A 17,134-nucleotide genomic window follows, 5' to 3' on the forward strand; every position below is an offset into this window, starting at 1 on the left:
TTCCAGAGCAGTGACAGAGCTTGATGCCAACTCACCAAGGAGGTGCTGGAGGTGTCTGGAGGCTCCTCTGTCCTTGGATAAGCCCCTCAGCTCCCACCTGAGGAGTGCAAGGACACGAGCAGTTCTCTGAACACACAATGCTGAAACTGGTGCTGTTAGAAAATACGTGGTCTCAGATAACTAACATTCCTGAAACACCTCATTTTCAGGAGATAACTGAGCCTTGCAGAGAAAGTTTTCTATCAGTTACAGCTGCAAAGGCAGTAATACAGTAACGGCAGCTTTTATTAATGTTCTTGTTCATGGGATTATTTGCATCAGAATCTTATAAATGCAAGAAGACTCTCCTCTCTTGTTTACAGAGCCACGCTGAGGAGTTATCACAGCCTGAGGGACTAATCTAAAATTAACTTTCTTCAGAAAAAGCTTTAAAAAAAAAAATCCTTAGCATTTCCAATAAGGAATCTCATTGCTGGCGCTGAAGTCAGAGCTCCTGGTGATGTCAGCTTGTTTGCACCTTTGTAACTTGCCAGGACCAAATTCTGAACAGATTTGCACCCTTATGGATCACGTTGTCTGATGACTGGGAACAGCAGTTGGGAAATTTGTCCAGGCTTGGAAGCTGTGGCCGAGGCAGGGAGTACTGGTGGGGTTGGTCTCTTCTGGCTTCCCTGGGACTGGGCAGGACAGGCTGTCGACTCTAACAGGACCCATCAGCCAAGAAAAGTCTGCTGAGGTCCAACCTGTGTTTCATCACCCCCTGAGAGTGCCTGTAGGCAGCTCTGAGAGCCAGCGTTTCCCAAGGAAACAAAAGCAGATATGTCTGGTTATAAATTTAGCTTATGTGTGATATAGTCTTGCATTTCTCTCATCTTATTTCATTATATTACATTCCCAAAAAGAACTAGAAATACAGTATTTCAACCATAATAATCTAGAATTGAAACTTTGCAGCATCCAGGTGTGTTTCCCATCCAGATTCATGGCTGTCATGAAGAATCATCTGAATAATTAGGAAAGAAAACACCATTTTTCCCTATATTACCATATCCTGTTTTGAGTCCATACTGCGAGGCACAGTTACACCATTTCCAGGATTTAGTGGGTCCTCTGGTAGGCTGAGGATTTAGCCTGCTTATCAGTGGCTGGCACTCTCTTGGGGGAATCCAGTGATGGCAAATGGCACTGACTGTCAGTTGGGTGAGAAACGGGAACGTCAGTGGGGTCAGTTGTGCAGCCTCTGCTGGGGATGGCTGGAGACCCTTCTCATCAGTGACCTGCAGTGCTTGAGGCTTGGGGATTGACAGAGGGCTTCAGTTTTTGCTGCTGCTAACCATTAACCTTCACAAGCAAAGCATTCCCACAAAAAATTCATCCACGGCAAGTATGACAGGAAATATTCAAAGCATGAAATGAATGCTTATAGCATGACAAAGCAGTGCTTGAAAGACATGAAACGTTCATTACGCTTGGAGTGGCTGAACGCTGCAAAGGAGAGGAGAAATAAAAATGTGGCTCGTGTATATATTTTTATTTCTCCATGTGTGTGTACAGAAAAAAGGCAATGAACCTTTCCAATGGATAAGGTGCATAAATACAGCTGCGATTATTCTAAGTCGTTTCAAAAATATATTTTTATTCTGTGGCTCCGTTCCATTCCTTCCCATGAATCTTTATCCACGAGATAACAGCAAGGGCCATCTAGAGGGCAGCTTGGAAATGGGATGGCCAGGAGCAGCCTCTTAGGGAACTCCCGAGCTTCCCTCTGCAGGGTCAAGGATTTTCTTTGTCCTGAGGGCACCTCCGTGCCAGGTCACTGCCCCCTCCTCTGTGGCAGCGCTGGGATGGGCAGGCAGCCATGGCACGCCCTGCTACCCATGTCCCCTGTTCCAGGATCCTGGACAGGGCAGCTGGAGCTGTGAGCAACCTCCAGCTTTCCCTACGACTGTTTCTAGTGTCTGTCTTCTTGAGAGGGTTGCTGTTTAATTAACAGCTGAGAGCTGGGTTGCGTCAGAGTAATTGCGGCCGCCGGAGCGGACCACAGGCTGAAGGATGCTTTGGAACACCACCCTGCCCACCACGAAGCTGGGCACTTAGGGAAAGGAGTTTATTTGTGGTATGGGCATCGTTTAATTTCTGTTGAGTGGAGAGGGGAGTTTATTAGTGGAAAGAGGATGTGGTGCCAAGGCCTGACTTGCAAAACAAAACCCCAAACCTTTCTATTTGTCTTTCTATGTAAAAATTCCCTAATGCTCGGTAATGTAAGACAAAGGGAAAATTTTACTTGCAGGAGAATTGCCTTCCACAATAACTAAGAAAAAAACCACAAAACGCCCACACCAGAGCAGCATGATCCAAAATGTGAACTTTTTACGCCTCCCCAACCTTCTAGGTTAGGCTTCCAACCAAGTGATCTTTTATTATCAACATGATATACCCTTGACATAATTTGGCGCAGTAAAGCTTCCTCTGCTGAACTTGTGATTTCATTTACTAGATCTGATGAAAGTTCTGTGAACCACGGTAAAATGTGATAATTAGTAGTTTAATTCTTTTAGGGTGTGCATATTAATTGAAAAGGCTTGAACTATAAATACAGGGCCTGTGGATAAAAGCCCCCTCTGAAATCAGTCACTTATCCGAAGTACTCATTACTCCACATCTATTTAGGTGGTGTCTCTTTGTGGCAGTGTGGCAGTGAGTGGGAACCCTCCACTCAGAGATCCCAGCAGCGAAACCCAGGCTGGCTCACCGCTGCTCTCCTGCCATCGGAAGTGCTCCCTGGCCAGAATTTTGCCCTCTGTGGTCAAACCACTGGAAGTTAAAAATGTGTGCTGGGAGCTGTGCTGTGCAGGCAAGCTGGGGAGGTGCTGGCTCCCTTCCTGCAGAAGTCGGAGGGGAAGAAGGCTTGAGGTGGAGGCAGTGGCAGCAGCATCTGTGTGCGTGGGTGTCTTTCTGTTTTCCAACGAGTCCACCCAAGGGCATCAGAGATTCCCTGTGACTCCAGCCCCAGCCAGTCTGGCACTCCTTAGCAAGCCATACGTTCCTCCTCCTTAGACACTTATCCTTCACTGTACCTGAACTACCAGCACCTAAACTTCTGTGGCTTCAGCCAGAGCTTGGTTCATCCGGGCAGGAATGTCCAAGTGTAGATAAGGGATTGCACTTTCCCACTCACACTCGAGTGTTCTTTTTCTCTGACTTCCTGACCAGTGCAGGAGGTGTTCTGTTGACTCCAGACCTTTCCAAATATATCTGCACACTATGAAAAGGTCTGTCGTTTTTTCACACCTTCCTCTGGTTTCTGCCTGTATGAATCTTGTGGTTTTACAGGTACAAGGTGGTTTTCTTTCAAATGGATCCAAACCTTCATACTCATACTTGGTTTGCGCACTCAGAAAAAACCTGTTTGTCTGCCCGTATTGTAGATTCATGGGTTAATCAGGTGCTTTCCAAGTTGCCTTAATTTGTAAACCTGGAGTTGTGTACACCAGCAGGGAGGTGCATGTGAAGGGCAACACACAGCTCCTGAAAGCAGCATACTGGACTGTAGCTGTTGTCAGGGAGGGCACTTTAGTGAGAGCAGGCTCCCAGAAAAGGCCTCATCACTTCCACAGATAATTAGTACTATTTGTTAATGGCAGGTACTACTTTTTAATTGCAGAAGTTGCTAGCTAGGAACTGGAAAGAAACTTTAGGGCAACTCTGGTAAAGTTGTGAGAATAAAATCCCCTCTCAAGCCTGGCTCTGGTGTGACTGAAATGGAAAAGTACCAGATCCGTTTCTTGGAAAGTGAGAAGGAGACTTTTATTTGCAATGGTCCCCAAATATTTTCCCAGGAGCCGAGGAAGTGAGCATGGCAAAAGGGGCAGGAGGAAGGTGAGGCGGGTGAGCCACACTTGTGAACACACTCCTTTAACTCTGCTGTTGTTATCTGGCACAAGAAAGGGCGCCGCGAGTTGTTTACAGCAGTTTGTGTTGTTCGTTTCTGCTCCTTTTTCAGGGCCCTATCTTCACTTGTACAACTTTTTTTCTGGGCTGTGATAGTGTCCAGATAGATTTTGGCGGCGGGGTGGTAGGATGGTGCCAGTTGATTAAATGTGCTGCTTACTATGTGCATTTCATGTCTGCTGTCTTAACATTTTTTTGTTAACCACTGTTGCAACTGAAGAAAATGCTGAAGTTTGACAGTTGGGAGTGACTGCTGAGAATGTGCTGTAAACTACATCATCCCTCTGCCTTCTCCCTTTCTCCCCCTCCTGCTGGAACCAAATGATTTATAAAATGCCTTCACATTCTTGAGTGAGCTCACACTATCACCTCCAGGCACTGCACTGAGGAGTCTTAGGAGTGGATGGGAAGCACAGATCTGATAGCTGGTATTTTTCTCTGAAAGAAAAAAAAAAAAAAAAAGGGCTGATTAAATTTAAAGGAGAAAAGTTTCCTGCTGTGCCCCAGAGTAAATCTGTAGTCACTGAAGCACTTTCTAGTAAACAAGAGATGTGCGTGGTTACAGTGGGGTTTTATTATTACCCACTGCCATTGTTTTCCATTTTCATAAGATTCAATTAATGCAATCATTTTAGAGTGTCTCTAATCATTACCTCCCGCCCTCCCTCACTCGCACTTGAAGCAAGGGGATCTGCTGCAAGCCACACTCTGGGATGAGGAGCTGGCACCTCGCTCCCGTCCCTGGTGAGGGGAGGCACAAGGAAGTGATAGGGCTGCTCCAGAGTATCCAAATAGTTCTCTTCTCTCTGTCTGACCTTTGCAGGACATATGGCCAGCACCCCAACCCCGTCTGTGGTGTGCCCTCCCATGGGGCCACCGTGTCAACCCAGAAGTCCCCCTGCCCTAGCCAGGCACAGGGGTGTCAACACCAGCTCTCAGCCCACAGTGGGCCAAACCCCTTCCTGGTATTTCTTCTCCTGGGATCATAAGGGAGGGATGCTGTTTATGTAGCTGTACCACTCTCACTCTCAGAGAATCCAGACCTCTGTCCCTGTTATTTTTCTGCTTTAATTCCTTACTCTTAAGATTTTATCTGTAACAGAAGGCTCTTTGACAGCTGTATCTCCATCTGAAAACCTGCTGGTGTTTGGGGGGTGTCCCCACCTGACCAGCTTTGCACTGCAGACCTCCTGCAATTTTCCCACATGTTAGACCTCAAAGTCCTGATTTTCAGAATCGGGGAATTCGCATTCAGGAAGTTTCCAGCAGCAGAATGCAGTGAGCTGGCCTTGTCCCCCACGCCATACAGAGGGGAGCCAATTTTATCGTACAGCCAAGCATGCCAGAGCTGGAGCTGCAGGAGGAAGGGAAGAGATGAGAAGCAGGAGAGGGTGGACAGCAGCTTGACAGACTGAGGTGGCTGTGGTTTTGAGGCAGGAGGGGATCCCCACAGATTTTTGTGAGGGAAGGCTTAGAGCAGTGGTTGGGTAGTGGCCCACGGCTCTATTTAAATCAACAACAAAGTGGGCTAGAAAGGATGTGACAACCCAAGCAAGCAGCTGAGGAACGAGGCAGCCCAGTACTAGTGAACCCAGATTTCTGTCTGCCATGGCCATGAAGGATGGATTTGCAGTAGGACTGGGAGCCGTCCACTGTTAGGAGAGGGAAGTAAAGATCATCCCATGTACAATATAAATGTAAGCTGTTATTACTACTATTGCTATGTCAGCCGTAAACTGTTCCCACGAGAACAGAGATGCAGCATCATTGAAAAAGAATGTCTTACTGTGAAATGGGCAGCAGAAACACTGTGGCATTATCTGCCGGGCAGTGAATTTACCTTGGTGACAGATCATTATTCCCTCCTGCAAACGAACCGGATGAAGGGCAGGAACACAAGGATAACTCAGCAGCGCTTGGATTTTACAGGCTTCTGAACTCAAAAAAACAAACAAACAAAAAGTAGCCAGATAAAACTGTAAGGATGGAGAATGTCCAGAGAGATTGCTTGGGGCAAGGAATGGGGAGGAAAGCAAATTTTCTTCCAGATTTATGCTGATGTGATATGTGGACTAAGACTTGGATTTCACCCCATCTAACATTAGGCATTAAAACAAGACACCAGTGATGAACCTAAAATCCTCACTGTCCCTCTGTAAGCAGTGGAGATACCAGATCTTTTGAGACTGAATCTCTCTCTCTGTTGAACCTCAGGGAGCTTTAAAACCGAGATGTTTCAGTCTAACACTGTAATTGCTCTGGCCCTGAGATTCTGTTGCTGGAGGAAGACACCCATCCCTCTGCCACTCATCCTGACCAGCCAGAATAGACAGAGTTGAGACAGAGTTGCTCAAGAGCAAAGGTGGATCTAGCAGGGCACGTGGACTTGGCTGAATAATTTCTTCATCATTAGAAGAGTGGACAGTGTATCTACTGTCCACGTGTACTTTTTCCCTTTCTGTTTTTCTTTTGAATGCTACAGAATGGGAGTTTCTTAGATAAATTATCATTTTTGATAAGTATTCATGTACTCGGTGGAGGAATGTGTCTAGGGATGGGCACACTGGCAGCGAGAATTTCCTCCTCAGCTCTTCCAGTGAAGTTTTGTTCTAAACTGCCCAAATGAGGCCATTATTCGAGAGTTAAAATGTTCTGTTCCAGTTCTTGTTTTCATTCTTTCATGTGTCTGGGGACTAAACTTCTGTGAAAACGAGCCCATTCTCACAGGGTGCCTTGCCTAATTTTGCAGACGAGAGGTTCAGCTATTCCAATTACAATGAGATAAGAATCTGAAATGTTTGGGATCACATCCATCCTGAGTTGAACTCTAACTTTTCCAAAATCCATCCATCATTATTTTTCCCTTTATTTCTGCATTTCAGTAATGCAAGCAAAGGAGGAACAGAGAAGAAATGAATGATTATGCATCATAAATCATAATAGATGGGTTTTGTTTTTACCTGAGTTGCTTTACTTTAATGTAGAGCTCCCTGCCAGTGGAATTCCTTTTCCTTTTTCATTTTTTCCGGCCAACTTGAAAGTCAGTCAGAGTACAAACTGTCCCAGGCCAGACTGCTAGCCATGGCCCAAAATATGAAGTCCTGGCTGCTGTGGTATCTTCAGATTGTCTTAAATGCATGAGGATAGGGCAGTCCACCCCAGTGCCATGTTTCTGCATCCCTGGGTATTGCACTGTGCCATGCACACTGACTGCTGGGACGGGTTAGAGGCTCTAGAGAGGCAAATCTTCTGCCACAGGAAGGGAGTGAAAAGGCTTAGCTGCCCAGCCCAGCTTCCAGCAACAGATTCATCTCAGGTCCTCATTGGTACCCCAAGAGCATGTCCGAGTTGCTGCAGGCACCCTCCTGGGATGAGACATCCCACCAACGTCATCCCAATTCCCTGAGCACCTCCCCTGGAACCACCCAATCTGCCACACACGGGAAAAGCACTTCAAATCAGTTAAGGATGAACAAAGTCCCTCTCTGCCTCCTCTGTTTACTGTGTTAATGTTGAATCCCTCACAATGAGTGAACTCCGAGGCCCCCTTTGGGCTACAGCTTGAGCAGATTACACGAGAAAAATAAACTTGGTCTGTGTTCTGGCCTGACCTTGGCCTGAACCTGAGAAAGTGAATGCCTCTATCACACCACCATGTGTCTGTAGAAGTACAGTAAACACAAACAGGGGTCATTGGCCCTCTCTGGCCTGCAGTCCCAGGCCAGGAGTCTGGAGTTTTGGGCTGTCCGCCCAAGTACTTGTTAATAAATGTCCATTCTTAGTCCGTAAAGGAATGTAGACAGGGCATCCTGCCCTACAAAACATAAACTTAGAATGAAACGGAAAGAGAGTCTCAGTCATCGTGCAGACCTCTGCTGCTGGTTTCCACATCCAGCAGTCTCTTCCCACTGGATTTATGTTGCTAGTTTGGGACTTGGCTGGGGACTTGCCCACTAATACACTGGGTGTTCTCCACCGCTGTCTGAAAGCGTAGTTGCCTGCTTAACCCTGAGTGCAGCAGAGCTTGGGAAGTCAGTCAGTCAGTCTGTGGGGCTTCCTCCTCAGTGCTTGGGGGAGGCAGAGACCTGGCAGAGCCTGGGATATGAGCCTGGGTCACCCAGGGACGGGGTTATGTTGCTTCCAGGAGTGTGCAGTACTTTGCCCATGCACCTCCACTCTGCCAGTGGAGTCAGTCAGAGGCAGATGAGTGCATGACATGACTAGTGACAAATCTCTTTCCTCCCCAGCCACAAGAATAACTAACGTGTAAAGTGTGTTAAAATAACTAATGTGTAACCAGAAGTCAGCCTATTTGGGACTAAAAGCTATCAGAGTTAGTTCTGTGCAAAGAACAGAGGAGTAAGAGACTCCTGGAGAGAAAACTCCAAGAACTCAATTGAAAGGACAACAGGTAAATACACAATATCCATGGAGTTTACTGTGAATTACAGTTTGCTCACCAGTAGTGTCAGCTGAGAAGGTGTAAGAAGTAGCTCTGAAGGGAGAGGAAAGTCATGGGGAAAGGTGGAGCTGGCTGATCCTCGTGACTCAGCTTCCATGCCCAGCTTTCTTACTTTCACATCACATTTGTACAGTCTAATCTTGAGCAGGTATTTCTACAGCTTCCATTATCGTGGTGTCCTGCCACAGCCTTTTAGAAGTGCCGTAGTGTGAAGAGAGGGGAGTGCCAGGAAGGGAGGATGAGAGGAACCACCTGATGAAGTTGCCAGGGTTTGTGTCCTTATCACCAAGCAAAGTGGGGCAGGGAGGCTTCCCTCACCTGACCCTGTCCCCACCAGCTCCTCCTGGACTCTGGGCTTCCCTAGAGAATCTGCCATACTATCTGGACACATGGATTATTCCTATAACTATAAACTAACATGCACATTAAAAAATGCCTGATACTCTTTTTATAGCCCCCTAAATCTGTGTCCACAGGACTTCAGACTCCCTCAGTCCAGCCCCAAGCATGTCTGAAGGGTAACCTTGGAGGGTGCTGAGGGAGGGTTTTATAGATCCTAAAATAATTACAGCATCGCTGAGTGCAGTTGTATAATTTCTTGGCAATATATTAATTAAAATGAGATATTCACACACAATGCTTATTTAAACTTCAGACTTTTTGAAAGAATCTGCATACTTCTAGTAACTGTGTATCACAGCTTTATTAAGGATCGTGTTTTTCATGCAGATCGAGTTCTTGAGCTCTGTTATCAACATAAATGAGCCCATGGCTTTATGTTCAGGCCTGAATGCTTCCAGGGCATCTGAATCATCCTGGTATTTCATTTCACCATCTAAAATTACTTTTGAAATACTATATTTTTTTTAACTTGCTGTGTTATGGCAATTAGAAATCGCTCTGTGTTTACTAGGAACAGAGAGTCCAGCAGAGCAGAGTGTTTAATGTGATGAATAGTGCTAGGAGCTCAAAGAAAAGTCAGATGCGTGTCGACACATATCAAAGCTGTTCTGCTGCTCAGAATGACTGTTCGTGATACTTGTTTCATGATAAACTTCCTCAGAACATGATGTTACTGGAAAAGAAATGATCCATTTCTCTGAGAAACACGCAGGTGACACAGTTGAGTCAGCAGCTTGCAGCAGTGACACAGGCTTACGTTTATAAAAATCCCCTCTGAACTTTTGTCTCCTGCCTGCGTACATCAGAGCCTTAAAATCTGTCCTGCTTCTTGTGTTCACTTGGTAGCTGTTTAAACTAGCAAAAATCTTCCCACCACCCTGACAAAGAGGTAGATTCCCAGCCTTAGAAGTCCCAGTAGTCACAAAACTTTCCTCTTTCGTAAGTAATTCGCCGTATAAATGTTAGTATCTCCGGTGACCACTGATATCTCCGGGGAAATGATAAACATGGAAAAATAACAGACTGCTGTGGAAACCAGAAAATCCTACCTCCCATCCGAGAGGGTTTAATTATTGGAGTTGCAAGCATTTCCCCATGCACGAGCATCTCGGCATTCATAGGTGGAAAGTACCTCATGCTGTGTTTGAAATATCAACTGGATTTAAAAGAAGGCTTTGTGCTTCAGCATGGACCTTTCTTAGCCTCCTGCAGATGGTTCCTATTGCTGAAAAGAGACATGACTTGTGAGATGGGGAGACCTCCATGCTGATTTTCCGTGCTGCTCTAATCCCGCTTTACACCCATAAAGGACTTCAGTCCTTAAGCCTTTACCCTCTTTCTCCTAGATATTAAAATTATTTTCCTGAGTGTCATACCGTATTAAAGCAGAATGAAAATGGTTTTAACAATTGCTGGCATGGGGCTTCTGTACAGCATGTGTGTCACAAATCATGTCACTTTTCAGCAATAGGGCTGCTGCCAGCGGGAGGCTCAGAAATGCTCATGTTAATCAAAAATTTTAATTTCAAATCAAATTGACAGTTTACACATGGTGAGAAATGCTTCTCACCATGTGATATTTCAGTATGCTACACTGGGCAAAATGGGTGCACTTTCCTGTTAAGAATTTTGACTACAGTATCTGCAAATTTATGGGTTTCAGTGTATTGGGTATGGTAGTGGTTGATCTAAGGGAGCCCCTTGGAGAATAGGAGACAGAAGGGTTTTCATGCAGCCTGGCACTGGTGAGCCGCTGTTGGCACATGCTGCTGGAGAAATGACAGGTATTCAATAAACATCACTATGGTTAAGAGGAAGATTTAAAGGAGGGAGGGGCTGCAGTGCTATAAACAGGATTTGAAACAAATGTGCTTATTTCAGCCCGTGATTAGTCTGAATACCTAAGTATTCCACACCAGTTTTTAAATATCCTTACATTTATTTTCACACTGATGTTCTTCACACAGCATGAACAATAATATTTATGGCATTAATACAGTAGCTAAATTCTAATTTGGAGCAGTGTAAACCCAAGTAGACTCTGCATGTTCCAAGGCACGCTCTGGTGGCGTGCGGACCGGAACGCGGCTACGGCACACAGCCCTGCCATCGGCTCCTTCCTCCTGCCAGCAGCTTCCTAGAAACCAGTGGACAGATTCAGGAGGCAAAATACCAGTTTATACTTGGTGAGGAGTGAGAGAGGCAAGGACAGATGATGGAGAGAGGAGCAAGGGCAGCTGATGGAGCATGCGCAATTGGCTGCAGACAAACAAGTTGTACAAGCCCTTGTTCTCAGGTTCCACCAGAAATAAGATGCTGACACCAAAAACTAGCCAATGGATAGAACTGTGATCCTTACATTACTCTCTTTAGGAGGTTTTGCAGCTGTCTGGGGGGTCCTGAGGTTAGTGCAATGCCACACTCATGATTGGGATGTTGTTTTACAGAGGCCTTTGAGGGGTAGATGGGCAGGGATGGCAGTATCCCCTTCTGGGTCTTCCCCTCCAGTGCCCATATTTGCCATGGGGTGGGTGTGAGCCTGTTGGTGGGTGCCCAGGGAGCACCCTGCAGCAGCACATGCTGCCAGCTTTCCCTGGAAGCTCCATTTGGACACTGAGTCACTGGCAATGTCACCACAGACCTTGGAGATCGCAGCTGTCATTGCTCTTGTAACCAGGGTTGATATGAAAATACGAAGATAAATAACTCCTTCATATTATTATTTTCAGGGAGGCAGGCTTTTCTTTTTATTACTCTTTTTATTGTTGGATGCTATAAATATTCCAGAATTATTATCCCAAGGTAGATTTCGTCTCATTTACTTTGAAATGCTTTTGAGGAGGCACATTATTTTATTAGCTGCCAAATGAGTATGACCATTTACCATGATTTTTTTCTTCTTTTCTTTAATATTTGATTTTTGGATTGAGGACCTGAAACAGAAATATGCTAATTTAAGACATCTGTTGTTTTTCAAGCTATAGGCCCCTATCAGTATTAATGCAGGTTTTTTCATCCAATTGGGTTTATGGTAGACAGGGAGATTCTAAATTTTTATCATTTTATCAATAAACTGTATTTAACTGATTTCTCACACACACGAGTACTGAAAAGTACAGAGATGTTAGGACTCATCAGAAATGAAAAACCACACCAGACATCTTAGATCTTGGAATGGTTTCCATTACACAAGGGCTTTAACGTGAATTGAAATGCTTTCAATGTTTCAAGAAGACCTTTGTCTTCAAGAGAAAGGAACTATCCGTGTGCCACCACTTGGACATAGCCTGACGTGATTGATTGCAATCTGTAATCAGTTCATTAACGGTAATAAGTTTCCATTAATTCCACTATCTCTGCACTTAAATATAAAATGAGTTGAATCTCCTAAGAGCTGAGGCTGCAGTGGATCCGTGCAGGATCAGGCTGTTGGTGACACACCTGATGCCACATTTGCTCTGGTCCACATTTATTAATTCACAACCCAGACTGAAGCTCAATATGACAAATATTAAAAGGATAATTAGGCATTGTTCTCATTAGAGATTCTGAAGTGCCGTGAGTAGGAATGGTAACATGCAGGGAGAGGTTACACAAGTATTTGTGTTCTGATTCCCCTCTGGAGGACCCCTGGTCAGGTGGGTTCCTTAGGGAAGGGTGAGAATCCTTCCTCCAAGCCACCCCCAGCAGACAGTGATTCCCAGCGGCCACAAACCATATGGAAAAGGAGCTGAACTTGGGCTCTGGGCACCCACAAAAACAAGCAGTTTTAGACAGACAATTTCACTGTCTGCTGGTTACAGACTTTTTAGCTAAAACCCAAAAAGGCAAATCATTTACCAGTGGTTTTGCATATTGTGAAGGGTTAACAAAACTTTCATTATCACAGTCTATTAAGCCAGGACCAGGAAACAATTTCTAATCAACACTCAGATCTGGGCAGGGATTGTGCAGTCTTTTGTAGGAGGCCTCAGATCTGTGTTCTCTATTCTCACATGCTCACTTCCAGCTGTTGTCATTGAAATCCCACATAATCTCCTCGGGTCAAAGGGCAGTCATCCATGACTGCCGCTGTTAGGAGGTTATGCTGATTTCTGTTGTCAAATATTGGCCCTTTTCTCTTTCAATCACTCCCATTCTACTTTTTTTAACAAGAAAGATCCAGCCTAGAATTGTATTACATGACTTTAAAGTCTTAAAAGTGTTCCTCTATTGTACTAACACGACATGCCCTGGACGGTCTAATCCATCCTGCTATGGGCCACAAAGAAAGTTCTGGTGCTTCTTAAAACCTTGGCCAAAGGCAGGTAGGGAGCCAGGAGAAATAACGGCGTCTGTGGCGTGGCCCCACGGTCGCTCCATAAGAAAATGTGCAATTTGTCCAAGGTGAGCTGTTGCTGTGGTATTAAAATTAAATTGGAAATAACAAGCCAAAATAGGAGTGGGAGCATTTGTCAGGGAACGAGAGATGTTTCTGTATCACCTTCAATGGATAATGTCTTGCTTAACTCTTCTATAAAATGTCCATGAATTAAAAATGCGGTCTAATTTACCATTAAAGGTTTATCATTTACAAATTTGACCAATGCATTTTGTACAAAGCAATTAAAATAAGGCCACCGTGGCAGCTCTGGTGATCAGTATTTGGGGGCTGCTGGTAAATGCAGATTTCATTGTTGCAACATGCGGTATCCCAGCCTGGTGCTGTCTGCCATCGGACTGGCACAGACATTCCCTTGGACAGAGTACTGTGGCTGGCATAGGTGGTCTCTTCAATCTCCATTTTTTTTAAATATGGAGTTAGTTTTTTTAGATACTCGGCTTAGCCCCCTGGATCTTGCTTTGTATTTCCAGCGTGGGATAGAGCTGAGCTATTTCTCAGCAGTGGTGGGGCTGCCTCAGCTGGGTCAGCCCAGCCTTGATAAACTCACCTTCCAATTAAGCAGAGTGTAAATGTTATGAAGGTCTTGACTGAAGCACGCATGTTCAGTCCTTTCTTTTTTGCTGGTGAATGCAGATTAGGAGTAACTCCCTCACCCCCATCCTCCTCAGCTAATCTTTTGGGAGTCCTCAGGGTGAGCCGGGTTCCCTCTGATAACATCCCCTCTCTCCAGGCCTGCATGTGCTGTGTGATACAGACATTAATTTTCTCATCAACATTATTGCTCCGCATTGTTTGTGAAACATGGGATTATCTAGATAGAGGATAAAACCAAAAGGAATCAAGTTGCACTTCGAGCAGAGAGGGCTTTTCTTTTAATCAGGCATTTGGTTAAGATAATAGGCTTGAGACCCTAATTGATTATTACTATTTTAAGGTTTTAAGATGGCTATGTATAGTGAGATGCTAAACATGAAAAAAAGCTTTAGAAATGGGTTCAGTGCTAGTTTGGGGGACTTGTGTAATTTTGAAACACTGAAAAGTAATCAAAGTCTCCCAAAAAGCTGTTCTCTGAAGCTTAATATATTGTCACACAGATTGTAGTGGAAGAAAAATAACTGGATTTGGATTTTTCCATATTCAAAGGAGTTACTCTCTCCCGGTTTTATTTATTAGCTTTCAGGAAACCAGCTGTATCTCTGTTTAGAAAATACCTTGTATATTTGTGGTGCAATCTAACTATTTTATAGCAAAAATAATACTGTTGGATTGCACAAGGAAGCCTGCTAATTAAATAACAGTAATACCTTGAGCACCTTGAAAACATCTTCAGATATTCAATTAAGGAACAATAACCCGATGAACTTTAACCTATAGACTATATTCAGACTTTCTACATAAAAGTAATTGCATCAGTCATGATTTTCTCAAGCTACAACACAAGCTCTTGATTGGTAGCTCAACGTCTGAGACTCCTTTTTACTGCATTAATTGGGAAAGCAGACAATACTCTCCCTGTAAACTCGATTTTAGGACGAAGGTTAGTTGCCTTTGTACACGTTTACTCATTGAAATAGGAATGTTTGCTTAATAATTCAAAACAAATAGCACTAGACAACAAGTCCTAATCCTGATTTCTCCTCTGCCAGTGTAAATTAGGAGAAAATGAGGTGAAACTCTATTTGATCAGTGTAGAAAGATTTGTTTAAAACTTCTTTGAGAGAGATCAGAATTAGGCTTCAGCAATTGAAGCCTTTTCTTCTGGCTTCTTTGCTGGGATCCAAAGGAAGAATATGTAAATGGCATTGTGAATTTTCTCCCCAGTTGAAGCAGCCATCAAGTTATGGGAAGATGTTTTCCATGTGGTACCTAGTACAATAACACTCTGCTGTTGTGCACAATGATTTATTAGTTACCACCCTGATCTGCTTTATTCAATTTGGTCTTATTATCCTGGGGTTTTTCCCCCCATTAGGGGAAAGATTATCATCTCTGTGAGCCAAAGTGAGATCTTAGGTGATGAGCTAAGCCCTACCTGCCCCTAGACTCGACTGAAGGAATGAATCAACTTTTTATTTTAATTCCTCCTTAAGGTTGTCAGCCCGTCTTTGTTTGGCAGGGCAGTGAGGACGTGCTTTAGTCAGGCATGTGATGGAAATGAAGCACGTGCTCCAACAGCTTTGCTGAGTCAGAGCCTGCCTTGGCCAGCCACGTGTCTTAATTTGTACCCAAAATTTGAGTGAATGAACCCTGCAAGGTTCATTTTGAGCAGCTGCTTTGCTACCAAACTGTGACTGTTGCACAAAGCTGCAGACACAACCTGTCATACACAGCAGTTTCAATGTCCTGTCTTTTGGATATTGAGGAAAATTATCACAGCTCAACTATTTCAGTAAAGTGCCCTATGAAAAGTAAATCTTGGGAGCTTTCAGAATGTTTAATCATCTTTTCAGTACAGGAGCTCGTTAATGCTAACATCTGCATATGTAATTGCTTGACTTTAACTATTTTCCTTCTCATTCAAAATTAAGTGGATCAGCCAAATTGATACTTTTTGCCTTTTGACCCTAGTTAATAATGTTAGCTTCACATCTTTTGGCAGTGCTGCTGTTTCCCAGTAATTCTTCTTTTACACACTTAGGTTCTTTGTACTATTTCCCTTGTTTTCTTCTCTCACTGTTACCCCAGCTCAGCAAAAACGAGAGTCTTAGGCCTGGATTTTGCAGTGTGAGCCATCCAGGCAAACCTTTAAAATTTCATGGGGTTCTACTGAACTGCAAATTCACAGACCGACCATGCTTCAAAATGTATTCATGATACAGCTCTAAGCCACGGGCATGGCTTTTGTGGGTATGAAGGTATTATTAATGATTGGCAAAACAAGCCCCCAGTTTCCTAATGTTTATAAGTAAATACCGAATTGGAGAGTTGTGAAATTCACCTTTCATTTGTGAAATGTTTATTTTCAGTATTGAAGGAGGATAATCTAACCATGCTCGTTGCGTGCTATTGTTTAATGATTACTATTACATGTACTCCTGTAAGGAAGGATCCTGCAGGAGTAAGTGGACATTTCAGGTGCACCCAAGATAGGAATATTGAAATCAGCATGCCCAAGATAACTTACTCATCTTCTCTCATGCCCTGAGAGTTAGAATGCATTTAAAATGGCACTTTCATTTCTGGTTTTACCTGTGTATGACAGGTTAAAGTAATGTGGTTCGCCTTGCGACAATCACATTTTCACAGGAGAATTACAAAGGGCTCTAGACTTTCCCTTTAAAAAATCAGCCAAATATCCTACCGTGGCTATGATTTGAGGGTTTTTTTTCCTTCCATATTTAAATTTCACCTTCACTCTCTGTGCAGCGGGAACCTGCCTGAGAAATGCAGGTGGGAGTGGACACCAGAGCAGAGCCAGTGTGGTGTGCTGTGAAAAAAACAACACGTGGCAGATGTTCGTGGCATTGCTGGATGCACTTCTGGAAGTTGCTCAGATACTGCCATGATGAGCACAGTGTGAGAAGTTACATAGCATAGACTGGCTTCCCTCCGAAGGGCTCTGCGGAGTAGTAAGCATCCTGGCCCTGATCCAGCAAGGCACTTAAGCATATGCTTAATTTTAGGCACATGAGTGGTTTCAGTGAAGACCTAAGAGAATTATTTTTAATTCACAGATCATTTAATTCAATAGGCAGGTCTGCTGCAGCATATGAAAAGTAGATCTTCATATTAAAAATACTTGGGAAATCGGCGGTGAACAAACGTTGTGTATGGGCAGCAACTGTTTCTAAAAAGCAGAATGAGGTAGTCATCACCTTTATTGTGGGAAAGTACAAAGCAGATCAGGCAAAAGCACTTACTGCTATCTGGGAGCTATTCCTAAATTGAAAATAAGGAAAAATAAAAGCTCGTAAGAACATTTTTTTTCATTTGAA

General features: G+C 44.0%; 1 protein-coding gene and 1 long non-coding RNA gene across 11 annotated transcripts in view; one reads left to right on the forward strand and one right to left on the reverse strand.

Moving 5' to 3' along the window:
* NFIA (nuclear factor I A) overlaps positions 1–17,134 on the forward strand; it is a 250,083-nt gene that overhangs the window by 140,827 nt on the left and 92,122 nt on the right. The gene's annotated exons all lie outside the window — the stretch shown is intronic.
* On the reverse strand, positions 1,218–7,384 carry LOC138114295 (uncharacterized). The gene is made up of 3 exons (XR_011152581.1): positions 6,912–7,384; positions 5,792–5,884; positions 1,218–4,389 (listed from the first exon to the last, which is right to left on the reverse strand). It is a non-coding gene; the product is annotated as an uncharacterized lncRNA (long non-coding RNA).

The sequence above is a fragment of the Aphelocoma coerulescens genome, chromosome 8 (assembly GCF_041296385.1).
Source record: "Aphelocoma coerulescens isolate FSJ_1873_10779 chromosome 8, UR_Acoe_1.0, whole genome shotgun sequence".
NCBI lineage: Eukaryota > Metazoa > Chordata > Aves > Passeriformes > Corvidae > Aphelocoma > Aphelocoma coerulescens.